The following is a 14,443-nucleotide window of genomic DNA, read 5'->3' as shown; positions in this document are numbered from 1 at the left end:
GAAGGCAGATGGAGCATGGCAGGCAGAGTGTGCTCAGTCCCTGCCACTTCAGGAGGTCCAAAATCCAATCAGTTGATCCAGGAAGGATGTCCTTGTGATCCAGGAGAAGGGAGTTCTGGCTGGCAGCAGAAACACAGCTGAGCAGGGAATAATGTCACCTGCACGTGACACCAGGGAGATGCTCAGGGAGCCCAGGGAAAGCTGGCTCTGCCTTTCCTTTCTGCAGCTCAAGTTGTGTCAGCTTGTCAGGGGCATCTTTAGAGGTTCCTGGTGACCCCCCTCAAGTCCAAGGCAGCCTGGGACCTCAACCAAGCCACCACCTAAGGCAGGAATTAGGAATTAGGCAGCCAGGCAGTGACCAGAGCATCGAGAAAGCATCATGTGCATTCTGACCTTCCCCAGGCATTACCCAGCTAAAAGGCCTGGAAGATGCCAGGAATCAAACTCCTGATTTTCCTGAGGCCACAAAGAGCAAGGAGCTGACTAAAGACTGCAAGCAGCAGCACCCACATTAAACCAGAGGCTTGGAGAGCTCTTGGGCTCCTCCCTGGGTGCTGCTGATGTGGACCTGATCCATCCTCTCGGATCCAGGGCTGCCTCCCAAACATTTAGGATGTTGTCAAGGCAGAGAAGCCCAGGCAGGCAGGATCAGGTCAACTGCAAATAATCTGTGTAAAAGAGAAACTGCTGTGGAATGGAGCTTGTTGCTACTGAAACAGGTTCCTTGGTGTCCTGCCAGGACTGTGGAATAAACCCTGAATTCCAGCTCCTGGTTTCATCCTTCAGTGTCACAGGTGGGTGGCTGCAGATTAACACAAGGTGGCCAAAGCCTGCAGGTGGAAATGGCACTGGAGATGCCTTAAATACAGATATTCTGGCTGGAATCTGGCAAGGTGCCTGCTGGAGCACAAAAAACCCAAGGGAAAAGGGTGCAAAGCCATGGATGAACTCCGGGAGCTTGGAATTGTTTTCCCCCCCCAGAGCTGTGTGAACCAAACCTGCCAAGTTTCACACGAAGGGCAACCCCCAGGCAGGCTCCTCCAGCTCTCAGAAAGTGGAATTTGTGCATAAATAAATAAATAGCTGTCAGGCTGTGGTAACCAGGAACTATTCTTACCCCAGGGAATGCTGCTGGTCAGGAGGGAGGGATGAGGACTGCAGTGGGTCCCCAGAGCCCTGGCAGATCTCCCGCTTGGTCTGTGCCCCCCAGAGCCTGGGGCTGATTCCATGGGCAGTATTCTTCCCAAGGAAAAGAGATGGAGGAGATTGGTTTGAGTCTAAGCAGAGAAACCAAGAGATGGAGAGGAAGACACTGAGAGCAGAGGGACTTAGGGGAGTGTGAGCAGTCTGGCTCAGCTGGGTTCTCCTCAGATTGATTTGTACCCTGATGAACATGACTAGCAGGAAGGTGAAGTGATTTAATTTCCATATTAATTTACATATTAATACAACAGAAGAGAGCTGAAGGTGTTTGGAGGGTTTGGAACACCCAGAGGAAGGAGGGTGGGGGCAGTTTGAGATGAAAATAATTTAATTGAGTGTAAAGGAGGTTAAACTTCTGCCCAAGCTGTCTCAGGAGCTGCCAGAAGATCCCAGATTCCCTCTGCTGAGCATCTCCCAAAGCAGGGTTGGGATTTGGTCTCGGGCACTGGGGGAGAAGCTTCAGGTGCCTGGGGGAGGGAGTGATCCCAAGAGGAGCAGGATGGAGCCCTGTGCATGGAGAGGACTGGGAATCCCTGTGCTCTTTGCAGTGGATTTTGGATTTTTTGCAGTGGATTTTGGATGATTTCTCTTTGAAACAAAGCCCGGGATGCTTGTAGTTATTCAGATCAGTGATTTAAGGGCAGAGTTAGCTCCTGTGCATGCAGTGAAAGTGCTGCCTCTCAGAAAGTGGATTTGGTGACAGAGATGGGGAATTTGGGGCTTTCTGTGCAGACAATAACTGTGCTTAAAGCAAAACACCAAAAAAAGAAAAAAAAAATAAATAAAAGAAACCACAACAAACCAAACTAAAAGCCAGGAAAAGGATTCCAACTGTAGAGAGAAATCATTTGAATTCCAGGGTTGGGGGGATGGAAGGAAGGAAATAATAAAACCTATGAGAAAACTGCTTTCCAAAAGGGAATTTAAAAGAAAAGTGGATTTAAAAGAAAAGCTGCTTGAGAGAGAAAATGGCTTTCTGGAAAGGAGGAATCCTTTCATTTGTGCTGCTCTTACAAAAGAAGGCAGGAAATCACACAGGATGCTGCTGAGCAGCAGGAGGAAGTGGTTTGAAGGATGCCACTGGAGTGGGGGAGCAGGATCTCAGCCTTACCAAAGCTTTTCCTCCTCCAAAGTCCATGAAACCCCCTCAAGCTGCTGCTTTTCCTGGGTAGGAAATGTTGCTCTGTTTCTTTGCTCTGTTTCTTCCATCTCTGGGGCTTTTTCAGCTCTCCAGCTCAGGGCAGCAGCCACACAGTGCTGAAAAATCTGAAATTCAGTGCCCTGAAATAAATCCAAACTCAAGGAGTTATTGATGGGTGCTGATATATTGATAATTTGATGATATTGATAATATTGATGATTGAGGTCACTAAAATCACAGGATCAGAGGGGTTACCAAGATGTTGTATTGTGAGGCTGCCACCTCTCTGCCACCACTCTCTCTGCCACCTCACCTGTTACTCATGAACAGAAATTCAGGTGAGTGACCCTGAAGTATTTTGAATTAAAGTGAATTTAAATGGATGTGGCTGACTTTTCACGGGTCTTAAACCTCCCTCTGCATCTCTCTGGTGCAGCAATACACCAATTCTGCTAAAAAACAGAAATATGGCACTTCCAGTGATCAGTTTCCAATAAGCTGAGCTTTAGGTATCACCTAAGTATCAGAAGGAGGAATCCCAGAGGGGAAAAAGCCCCCAGGCAGCTGTGGGGTCAACATCTCCCTTGCTTCACCTGAAAGTCTACCTGGACTTCACCAAAGCTTTTGACACCGTCTCCCACAGCATCCTCCTGACAAAGCTGTCAGCCCACAGCTTGGACAGGAGCACCCTGTGCTGGGTGAGGAACTGGCTGGAGGGCCGGGCCCAGAGAGTGGTGCTGAACGGGGCTGCATCAAAATGGTGGCTGTGGTGTCCCCCAGGGATCAGTGTTGGGCCCAGTGCTGTTCAATATCTTCATTGATGATTTAGATGAGGGGATTGAGTCCATCATCAGCAAATTCACAGATGACACCAAGCTGGGGGAGTGTGGATCAGCTGGAAGGCAGGAGGGCTCTGCAGAGGGACCTGGACAGACTGGAGAGTTGGGATGATCCCAATGGGATGAGGTTCAACATTGCAAGTGCTGGGTCCTGCACTTTGGCCACAACAACCCCATGGGGAGCTCCAGGCTGGGCACAGAGTGGCAGAAAGGGAGCTGGGAGTCTGGATTGCCAGGAAGCTGAACAGGAGCCAGCAGTGTGCCCAGGTGGCCAAGAAGGCCAATGGCATCCTGGGCTGGCTCAGGAACAGCGTGGCCAGCAGGTCCAGGGAAGGGATTCTGCCCCTGTGCTCAGCTCTGGGGAGGCCACAGCTTGAGTCCTGTGTCCAGTTCTGGGCCCCTCAGCTCAGGAAGGAGATTGAGGTGCTGGAGCAGGTCCAAAGGAGGCAACTGGGCTGGTGAAGGGATCCAGCACAGATCCTGTGAGGAGAGGCTGAGGGAGCTGGGGGTGTTGAGGCTGGAGAAGAGGAGGCTCAGGGGAGACCTCATCACTCTCTGCAACTCCCTGAAAGGAGGTTGGAGCCAGGGGGGGGTTGGGCTCTTTTCCCAGGCAACTCTCAGCAAGACAAGAGGGCAGGGTCTCAAGTTGTGCCAGGGGAGGTTTAGGTTGGAGATGAGAAAGAATTTCTTTCTGGAGAGGGTGATCAGGCATTGGAATGGGCTGCCCAGGGAAGTAGTGGATTCTCCGTGTCTGGAGATCTTTCCAAAGAGCCTGGATGTGGCACTGAGTGCCATGGGCTGGGAACCACGGGGGGGAGTGGATCAAGGGTTGGACTTGATGATCTCTGAGGTCCCTTCCAACCCAGCCAGTTCTGTGATTCTATGATTCTATGAAATGTGCTGGGAGCCTTGGTCTGCCTTGCAAAATGTCACTTTATTTTCTACTGTTTCTGGCAAAGCAAAAGAAACATCTCGAGAGCTTGGAGGGGAAAGGCTTTTGCATCTCTAAGAAAATAGGAGGGACAAAACAGGAATAAATACAATCAGGATTTACATTTGCAATTTATAAAACCCAATTTATAAAACCCAACTCCATTTCAAACCTGCTGGGAAAAAAAAACAAACCCTAAAAAAAATATAAACCTATTAAACAAGGTCCTGCAGTTTGGTTTTTGATTTTCCAGGTTTTTCCTTGCTGCTGGAAGTGGCCTTTGTGGGGGTTACAGCTCTAGAAATTGGATATTGGGGTTCAGGGCCCTTTCTCAGCTTTCTCCCCTGTCCTTTGCCTCCCCTGTCCCTCAGCAGAAGGTTTGGGGAGCAGGGATTGTGTCTCCCTGCATCTTCTGCATCCTTGGAACATGATGGACCTGCCAGTAACAGAGAGGGAACAGAGGAGGAGAGCTACAGAAATCCAATATTTGTGATGTTGCTCTTGAGAGCAAAAAAAAAAAAGCCTCTTTGACCTCAAGAATCCTTTCTGGTAAGTTTGTCTTCTGAAGAAAACATTATAAAACTAAAAAAAAAAAACCAAACAAAAAACCCAAGCAACCCAAGAGACCCAGCAGAGCTCAGCCACCTTCCTGGCTCTGCCTGTTGACACAGCTGATGCCAGCTCTGCCTGACAACAACCCCAGGAGGAGGTGTTTAGGTTCAAACCCCAGGAGTCGGATTTCCCATGGACACCCTAGCAATAAGCCTGAAATTCATATATATATTTATCTAGATATAAACATACTCTTTTTATTTTAATTTTTTTTTTTTTTAGTTGCCTTTTCCCCCTGGGAGAAACCCCAGACCGAGGGGCACAGAGGATTCAAAGTATTTGGGGAATTGCTTTTTGAATCCTTCCAAAAATCAATCAATCAATCAATCAATCCTTCAGCATCCTGGGAAAAGGAATCCTGGGGCTGCTGCCCCCCCATGAGGGATGTGACGCATTCGTGTAAAACAAGAGGCTAAAAAGGGAAGCTCCTTGGAGGGGACAGACCCTCTCAGCAGCATCCACAGACCCTGGCACAGCACCAGGGTGATGAGTGACCCCCCATCTGGGCTGGCAGCTCTCACTGAGACACATGCCCTGCCTTCCCCCCCAAAACCCCATCATTTTGGGGTTGATTTGAGGTCTAGGGGTTATAGGACCTCTGCCACCTTCCTGGCCACCCTCCTGCAGTGCTCAGGGGTTTATTTTAGCTGTTCCCAGCTCCAGCCTTTGGGTGTTGTGCTGGGAGGTTCTGGAGCAGGGTGTCCTCGGGCCTCTTTTTTTTGGGCACTTGAAAACCCTGAAACCATTTTGTATTTTTGTTTTCCCTTTCTGTCTCTTAGGTCAGTTTTCCCCCCTCTCTCCCAACCACCTCTCAGACCTCCAGGGACAGCGGTTCCGGGCCGGTTCTCTGCTCCTCACCGTGGCCTCTGACCGCCTGGGGGATGGGGGGGGGGGGCTGTGTGTGTGTGTGTCCCGGGGTCCCCTCCTTGTCCCCCCCCCCCCCGGTCCCCTCTTTCCCCTGCCCGCTCACCGCCCCTTCCCAGCGCTGTGTACGCCCGTTGCCATGGCGACGGCGCTGCTAGGCAACGCGGACACGTGACCCTGGACACACCACCCCCCCCAGCAGGGAGAGTGACGCCGATGGGCGTGGCCAAAAAGGGAGGGTCTAAAGGGGGCGTGGTTAAATAGGGTGTGATCAAAGGGTGTGGTTTAAGGGGGCGTGGTTAAATATGGGCGTGGTTAAACGGGGCGCGGTTAAGGAGAGTGGTTAAGGGAGGGAGGCGGGGTTAGGGGCGTGGTTAAGGGAGGGGGCGTGGTTAAATTGGAGGCGTGTTTAAAGGGCGTGGCCAAAGGGCGTGGTTAAAGGGGGCGTGGCTAAGGGAGGGAGCGTGGTTAAAGGACGTGGTTACCCAAAGGGGTGTGGTTAAAGTGGGCGTGGTTAAGGGAGGGGGCGTGTCCCGGCGTTGCTAAGGGGATGGTTGCTAGGGGCGGGGGGGGAAATGGCGGCATGGGGGTGGAAGGGGTCCATGGAAGGGGCCATGGGCAGCCTGCACAGCCTCAGGTTGGGCCCCATAATAATAATAATAATAATAATAATAATAATAATAATAATAATAATAATAATAATAAAGCTTTTGGAGCTCGGGAATGCAGCTCAGGGCCCTGGGCTGGGTTGTTGCCCAGCTGCTCTTGGGTCTCCCTTCTTTTCATTATTTTCCCAGACGAGCTAATGGGAATTTTCCTCCTCCCTTGCTCTCTCCTCTGCCCTCTCCTCAGTGCCAGCAGAGATAAGAGCCACTCGGCGTGATTTAATTTGCTGGAGAGTTGGTTTTTGGTTTTTTTCTTTCCCTCAGAGAGGTTTCCAGTGGCAGCTCCTGCTTGTCAGCCTGGCCTGGATTTAGTGGTGTTGCCTCCCTGCTCCCTGTTCCCAGCTCCCTGTTCCCTGTTCCCTTCTCCCTGTTCCCTTCTCCCTGTTCCCTGTTCCCTTTTCCCTGTCCCTTCTCCCTTCTCCCTGCTCCCTGTTCCCTGTTCCCTTCTCCCTGTTCCCTGTTCCCTTCTCCCTGCTCCCAGCTCCCTGTTCCCAGCTCCCTGTTCCCAGCTCCCTGTTCCCAGCTCCCTGTTCCCTTTTCCCTTTTCCCTTCTCCCTGTTCCCAGCTCCCTGTTCCCAGCTCCCTGTTCCCTTTTCCCTGCTCCCTGTTCCCTTCTCCCTGTTCCCAGCTCCGTGTTCCAAGCTCCCTGTTCCCAGCTCCCTGTTCCCAGCACCCAGCTCCCTGTTCTCTGCTCCCAGCTCCCTGTTCCCTGCTCCCTGTTCCCTTCTCCCTGTTCCCTGTTCCCTTCTCCCTGTTCCCAGCTTCCAGCTCCCTGTTCCCTTCTCCCTGCTCTCTGTTCCCAGTTCCCTGTTCCCTTCTCCCTGTTCCCTTCTCCCTGTTCCCAGCTCCCTTTTCCCTGCTCCCTGTTCCCTTCTATCTGTTCCCAGCTCCCTGCTCTCTTTTCCCTTCTCCCTGTTCCCAGCTCCATGTTCCCTTCTCCCTGTTCCCTTCTCCCTGTTCCCTGCTCCCTGTTCCCTTCTCCCTTCTCCCTTCTCCCTGTTCCCAGCTCCAGCCTTTGGGTGTTGTGCTGGGAGGCTCTGGAGCAGGGTGTCCTCAGGCCTCTTTTTTGGGCACTTGAAAACCCTTGAAACCATTTTGTATTTTTGTTTTCCCTTTCTGTCTCTTAGCTGGAAGCAAACAGCTCGCCCAGCAGAGGAACTGAGGGAGGGTTTGATGGTTTTAAAGCCTTTTTTTGTGATGTTAGGACGAGGCATTCAGCGAAACCTTAGTGAGCAGGTAGTGGAGCATGAGGCTTCACGGGGCTGGGGTTTTATTTTATTATGAAGATAAATTGTGTCTCAGGAGCTCCCTTTCTGTTTCCCAGCTTCTTTCATTTCTTCTGGCTGGGCATCAGCAGCCAAAGAGGCAGAATAAAACCGTGGAAAGAAAGCAAATGCACAAGACCAGGTTTTACCTGAGCAGATGTGAAATTGCTCTCATTAAGGAAGCACATTTGGGCATAAAATGCAGCTCAGAAATCTCCCTAAGAGCTTCCACCAGGGGAAAAGATGACTTTGACCTTCAGGGATTGACGCAATGCTTATTAATAGGGTTAGCAATAAAGCACCTATATAGGGGGATGTCTTGCCTTTTATTTGCCTGATTTTAAGAGTGCCCTTAGCATTTTCTAACTTCCTGACTGAATAGGGTTGATGAAAACCTCTCTTCTCCTAAGCTAATGACTTGGCTGATGACTTCCATTAATTTCCATGAAAAGATTTCTCTGATGATGATGATGATGAAAGTAGCACTGGAGATGCTGCAAGACCTCAGGCTTCATCCCATTCCCCATTTTTCCAGAAAGAGGAGGCAGCTCAGAGGTTCTCAGTTGTTATTCCATGTACCAGGAAGACTCTGAATCTGAATGGATCCTCTTGCTTCAGCCAGCAAGGAAATGGCTGCTTCCTGCCCTCCAGTCTCTGCCTTTTGCTGTCATCAAGATTTCCAAGCTCTGCTTTCCCCTCTTTGCTCAAGGTTTGCCATGGGTGTAATGTTGGGGACCTTCCCTACAACATCACAGCTCAAGAGCAGCAGCAGCAAGGCCAGGCTGTGACTCTTTGCTGCCAACCTCCCTTTCAAGGGGAAGAGTTTCTCCATCTGAAGTCAAAGATCACTCGAATTTCACCAACCCCCCCAATTTCTTTGGGTTAGCAGAACCAGATCCCCCAGAATCTGGCAGAAGGATGTTAACCCTCAGGTCCTGGCACTCCCATTTCATGAAGCTAATCCTGGGAAGGGTTTGTGTTGGGATTTTTACAAGCAGTGGGAGCAGGGACTTGGGTTTTTTCCCCCTTCCCCAGCAGCCTCTCCTCCAGCCCAGGCTGCTTGCCAGCAGAGGGAGTGCAGCACATGGGCTCACAAGAAACAGGAGCTTGCTAAAAAGAAAAATAAAAATATAAAAAAAACACAGCCAAAAAAACCCCCCCAAAAAACCCCAACCCAAGCAATTAGCAGAATGATTATGGTCTGTAGCAGAGGAAACAGAATAAATAGTCAGAAGCCTTTCCCTGGCAATGGGATCCATCTGCAGGCTGGGTGGGGAGCAGTGATTGTGTTCCTCAGGATCCTCCCTGTGGGATGGGGAGGTCCCCATGGAGAGGGTGTCCCTGTGTGTTGCTGGGCTGGACCTCTACCCCTTTTGGGGTTTTTTCACCCTCTTTGGTAGATCCACTGCTGTAACTCCTTATCAGAGTGCAACAGTTGGAGGTAAAGCAGAGCAGAACTTCCCAGGGTGCAGCATGAAGGGCAGGAGGGTGGGTGGTGGGTGATGGGGAAGGGGATGGGTGATGGGTGATGGGGAAGGGGATGGGTGATGGGGAAGGGGTTGGGTGATGGGTGATAGGGAAGGGGATGGGTGATGGGGAAGGGGTTGGGTGATGGGTGATGGGGAAGGGGATGGGTGATGGGGAAGGGGATGGGTGATGGGCTGGGGGATGGTCTCCGAGCTGCTGTGGTGCTCATGCTCTGGCCATGCTTAAGTTTTTGGCCAGGAATTGGGAAGTTTGGGGCTTGCCAGTGAGCAGTGAAGTTCCTGCAGGCTGTGGGGTTGTGCTCAGCATGGGGAGGTGGAAGTTAACCCAGATGTCTTGAGGAGGAAGAGGGTGAATAAAAGCCAAGGAGAACTGAGGGCCTGGTCTGGGACTTTGCTGGCTGTGGTTTGTGCTACAAATGAGCTTTTCCATAGGTTTGGGGTCCTTGGGAACTTGCCTCCTGTCCCCTTTGTGCCTGCCTGTGGAAGCCTGGGGAGCTGAAGACCTTCTTGCTGCCTCTGGGATGGAGATATCTCCCCTGGGATCCAGGTGGGAGCATCCCAGCAGTGCTGGGCAGGGGTACAGGCTGATGGGCACCCCAAGATGCCACTGCTGCCCCACTTCTGTGCAGGGGAAGCAGAGCATGTAGGGTGGCCAAGAAGGCAAACATTGAACCCCTGGAGCACCTTGCCAGCTCTTCTGTGCTGAACACATTTAGGTTCCTGTCCTCACTGGGGTGGGAGGCAGCTAACTGGGTCCTCCTGCCAGCACCTGGGCCCTCTCCAGCAAATTCAGTGCTTGTGTAGTGGCTGAAAACAGAACCAGCTGCACATCCAGACTCTGATCCCTCAGCCAGGAGGAGGGAGGAGTGTCAGTGGACTCTGCAGCCAGGATCTGAACGTGGCCTCAGACTGGTTTTGTAGCAGGTTGGTCATGAGGAGGAGCTCGGTGTTTGCAGGGTAATTCCCTAAGAGCTCCACAGCCCTTAAAATGCAGGGTGCTGCTTTCAGTGTGGATTAAGAGATGTAGGATCCAGACAAGCTCTGGTAGTTCAGTTTTTAACAGGGATTTAAGCATTTTAAATCCTTTCAAAGCTGTGAGTAAGAATCATAATTTAAACTCTGGCAGGCAGATGTCATGGGAAAAATATGAAGAGTATTTAAAAGGCAGCCTGCCTGCCTGTCCATCCAGTTATCACCTTCTCAGCTGCTTGATGGCTGCAGTTCCCTTTCTCTTTCTAAACACCAGGAGCCCAGGGCTGCACAGGCACCTGTGGAGTCACCTGAGCTTCCCCAGGGTCCCTCTGTCTGCCTGGTTCTGGATGCTCACCAGGATGCTCACCCTGCTGAGAGGAGCCTGGAGCTGCTTGAAGGAAAAGGCAGAACCCAAACATCTGCACATCTGGTGGAGGAACTCACCTGTCCCAGACCCTCTTCTCTCTGCAGTGAGTGGGGGAATGGAAGAGATTTCATTTAACACTGAGCAGAATTTCTTCCCTGGGGCATTTGCAGGAACTCAGGAGCCCTTTGGAAACAAGCAATCTGTGGTGCTCTTTTGCTTTTTTAGGTGGCTTGGTTGTAGTTTGCCTTCCCTCCCTGTTGTAGGGAATTAAATGATGCTCAGCCAAGTAAATCTCTTACTTGGTCAAGCCTTTCCAGCTGTCTTTTGCTGGCCTTGGAGCTGTTGCCTTGTATGGGAGGTTCCAGAGCTTCCCTAGAAAACTGCTCACTGCCTTGCAGATGTTTTTTGGGGAAGCAGGAGGGCTGAGCAGCTCAGGCTGACACACACACACACATCTAATTCTGGCTTTACAGAGGAGGTCAAAGGCAAAAAGCACCATGGGGATGGCACCTCTGACTTCTGGGGCTGAATTTAAATGAGTGAAAAAAAAAAACAAAATATGGGCTGATTACTTGTCTGAAGTAGTTTGGGAAAAACAGTTTTGAGGGATTTTTGTAGATAAATGAGCTGAGCCTAATTCTCTCTCCTGAAGACCATCTTTGGGGCTGAGTGCTGAAATGCCCTTCGTGTCTGTGGTGGTTTGAGAGAGACAGAGCCTGAGTTTCTTTGGTGAACTTAACGATGGGCTGGGAGGTTCTGAGTGAGAAAGCTGATGACAGAAACTCCCAAGGCTTCAGCATCCCCAGCTGCTGTGCCCAGAGGAACAATTTCAGTATTAACTGAACAGTTTTAGTTTGGTGCCTTTCTGCACCAGGAGATACACCAGGAGATGCCTGTGGCTTAACAAAAAGCTTTGTGGTGCCTGACAAACGTTGCAGGTACCCCAGGAACGTGGAAGAGAAGGGATTAGTAAGGGAAAAAAAAGATCTGGATGCAGAATCCAGGTGAGTTGTTCAAAGAAAGGAAACGTTTTGAGCAGCAAGGAGCTGAAGCACTGCAGCACCTTGCCAATGGGGGGGTTCTGCACCAAGCAGAGGGGGTTCTGCACCCCTTGATCCTTCTGGTTAGGGCAGAGTGCTGTTCTGGGGGTGCTTTTATCCCTCAGAAGCCAGGAGGATTACTTAGGGTTTGCAGAGCACTCGGGGTGAATGCTTTGGGGAGGAGGGAGGGCAGCATTTGGAGTGATTGGAAACTCCCTGGTGTGATTCTAACGTGTAGGGATGGAGGCTATTTTTGTTGTCTGGTGTGAGTATTTCCTTGTATGGAATCACAAGGAGCTCACTCGTAGCTCTGTTGAAAGCTCCAGCAGTGAGGTTCCTGATGTCCCTGGTGTTCCCAAGGCAGTGCTGGGGGCAGCAGTGTTAATCAGCCTCGGGGGACAATGGAGATAACAGGGAAATGAAGATTCCTTTGGGCTCTGCTCCTTGCAGAGGGAGGGGACAGACTGGCACAGCCTCCTCTGTATCTCAGTACCTGCTGGCTCCTGGCTGGAGCAGTTAATCCCCAGCCAAGGGGGAGGAAACTCTCTTGATTTCTTGATTTCCAGGCTCCTGCTCAGCAAATCCCCTCCCCAGTGGAGCTGCAGATCCGTAGCTGTTCACCAGTTGAAATGGCACGAAAGAGGAAGCCAACCTTTTGCAACCAGTTTCCTCTTGGAAAGTGAGTGTCACTTCTAATTATAACCACTGCACTCTGTCCAGTGTCCTCCTGGGGACCAGGAGGCTGGGAGGTGGAGAGGGATGGCTCCAAGTGCAGATGGATCCCTCCTCTCCACTGATTTCTGGGCCTTATCTGAAACTGGAGCAGAGAGAAGGCACCTCCTAAATGCCAGCTGGGCCACTGTCCCCTTGGTAGCCCTGGTGCTGTGTGACAGTGTGTGACAGTGTCCCCAGGAGGCACTGCCCTTGACTGCAGAAGCAGCACTCTCAACTTGTGGTTGCTTTTCAGAGGAGCTCAAATGTTCTCTTTTTCTCCTCTTCCTCCAGTCCTTTGGTGCTCTGCCTTCCTTCTGAGGTGATGGGACAGACCTGTGACACCAGTGAGCTTGTCCCAGGGCCAGACCCTCCTGCAGAAAAGCCACCACCCATGGATGAGTTGAGCCTGCCACCTTCTGGTCAGCCTCCCCAGGACTAACCACAGCTTGGGGCATGAAACCTGGGGGCAAAATGCTTGGGGGTGATGCCCAGAGCACCAGAACATCCTTCTTCCTACCCCTGCCTGGAGAAGGAGGAGAGATGGCTGCTTTTCCAGGGGCTGAGGTTCAGTCTCTGATGGTTTGGGGACCTCGTGGCTAATGGAGAAGGGATGGGCACCTTCTGAAAAAGGGCCCTAGAGGTGAGGCTGTGGGCTGGCTCTGAGCCCTGCCTGGAACATGTCCCATTTTTGGCTACCTCTTGTCTTGCTTGGTGGCCAGTGGCTGGGCTGTGGCAGGAGGCTGGTTTGCTGTGTCCCTGCTTCTCTGCTGTGTCTCTGGGTGATCTCACTGCAGCTACACTCAAATACCATCTCTATGGTGATGGCTCAGAGGCATCCATCCCTACTCAGAGCTCCTTGGCCAAGTTCCTGTCTCAGAGGAGCTCTCTGACATCTCCTGAACATCTCACTGCCCACTCAAGCACAGTGTGGCAGAAGCAGAGCTTTTAACCTCTCATTCTCAGCTCAGCAACACCAGGACCCTGCTCCTCTGCCAGGCCCTGAGCTTCCCCTTCTGTCTCCTCCTGTGTCTTCCTATCCCAGCCACCCCAGGGGCTGTATAACCTTTCTAAACCTTGCCTAAAACTAAAATCCCCCCCTGCTCTTCCATCACAACTCCCCCCACTTGCTGCAATTCTTTCCTTGGCCTCAGCAGGTTTCCTGTGGGGCACCTTGCACCCATTTGGATCCTGCTTCAGGCATTGCTTTCCCACCCTCTCCTCCTTCTCATGCCCACAGCCACCCACTGCCTCCCCTCACACCCCACCAGTGTCCCTTGTTGCCTTTTCTTTCCTCTTTGTAAGATTTGGGGCTCAGAAGCTGCTTTGTTCCTCTCCTCACCCTCACTGGACCATCAGCCTCTGTGGCATCTTCCCAGATGAGCAGTCCAGGCAAAGGATGCTCTGAAAGTGGCCTCAGAAGAGGCACATCTGCACCTCTTGCTGTGATCTTTTCTGTTTTCTCCTAGGGAAAGGAGCAGTTCAGGAAATCCTTACTGATTTCTCTGAAATGTAAGGGTGGAAGCAATACCACGACCTCACACTTGCCTGGCTGTGCTCTTTCTTCATTCCCCAGATCCTCCCAGCTGGGATTTCTTCACTTTTGTTCTGCCTTCAGTAGGTTTCAGCTATGCCACAGCAAAAAACAGTGTCAGGTGTTTGTTTTTCCTGGGAATTCATCCCAAGAATTCATCCACCCAGTCCCTGGGCACTTTGCTTTGCAGCATGTGACACACCACAGTTCCTGGAAGACACAAATTGGTGACACAATCCCAATTTCAGAGAACTTGACTTTGGGCTATACAATTCCACCCCAGAAGGCACTAAAAGTGCTGGATGGAAAACCTCTGGGTGTTCCCAAATCCCTTTCATGTTCCCAGAGCAGCAGCCTGGAGGGATGCTGAGGGTCTGCCCACCTCTGGCTGGGCATGGGGCTTTCTTGGCTTTCTGGTGGTCTGTGCTTGAGGCATCTTTAGTGATCCTCTGAATCAACAAAATCTTCTGATTGGGTCTTGATGCATTTATCTCTTCTCTACTAACGAGGCCCTGAAGCTCCCTCTTACTCTTGGGTAAAGGAGAAGGAGGGCAATGGGCTCTCATGTCTGTCCCAGCCTTTCAGAGCTCTTCTCTTCCCTAAGAAAACACTATGGAAGTTTCTGCTGATGTTCCCCAGCTCCCTAATGCACAAGTTACTGCAGGGTATTACTTAGCATTAGCCCTTTGTTCACAGATGTGAGCAGGGAAGAAGAAATATCCATCAGGCACAAGAGCCAGTTTGCTGCTCAAGGTGTTGGAGTGAGTCAGAGATGACCTGGCTCTTCCAGCAAATCTAAAAGGAATAAAAAA

This window comes from Calypte anna, chromosome 20 (genome assembly GCF_003957555.1).
Source record: "Calypte anna isolate BGI_N300 chromosome 20, bCalAnn1_v1.p, whole genome shotgun sequence".
NCBI lineage: Eukaryota > Metazoa > Chordata > Aves > Apodiformes > Trochilidae > Calypte > Calypte anna.
Note: the sequence above shows the minus strand (reverse complement) of the source record.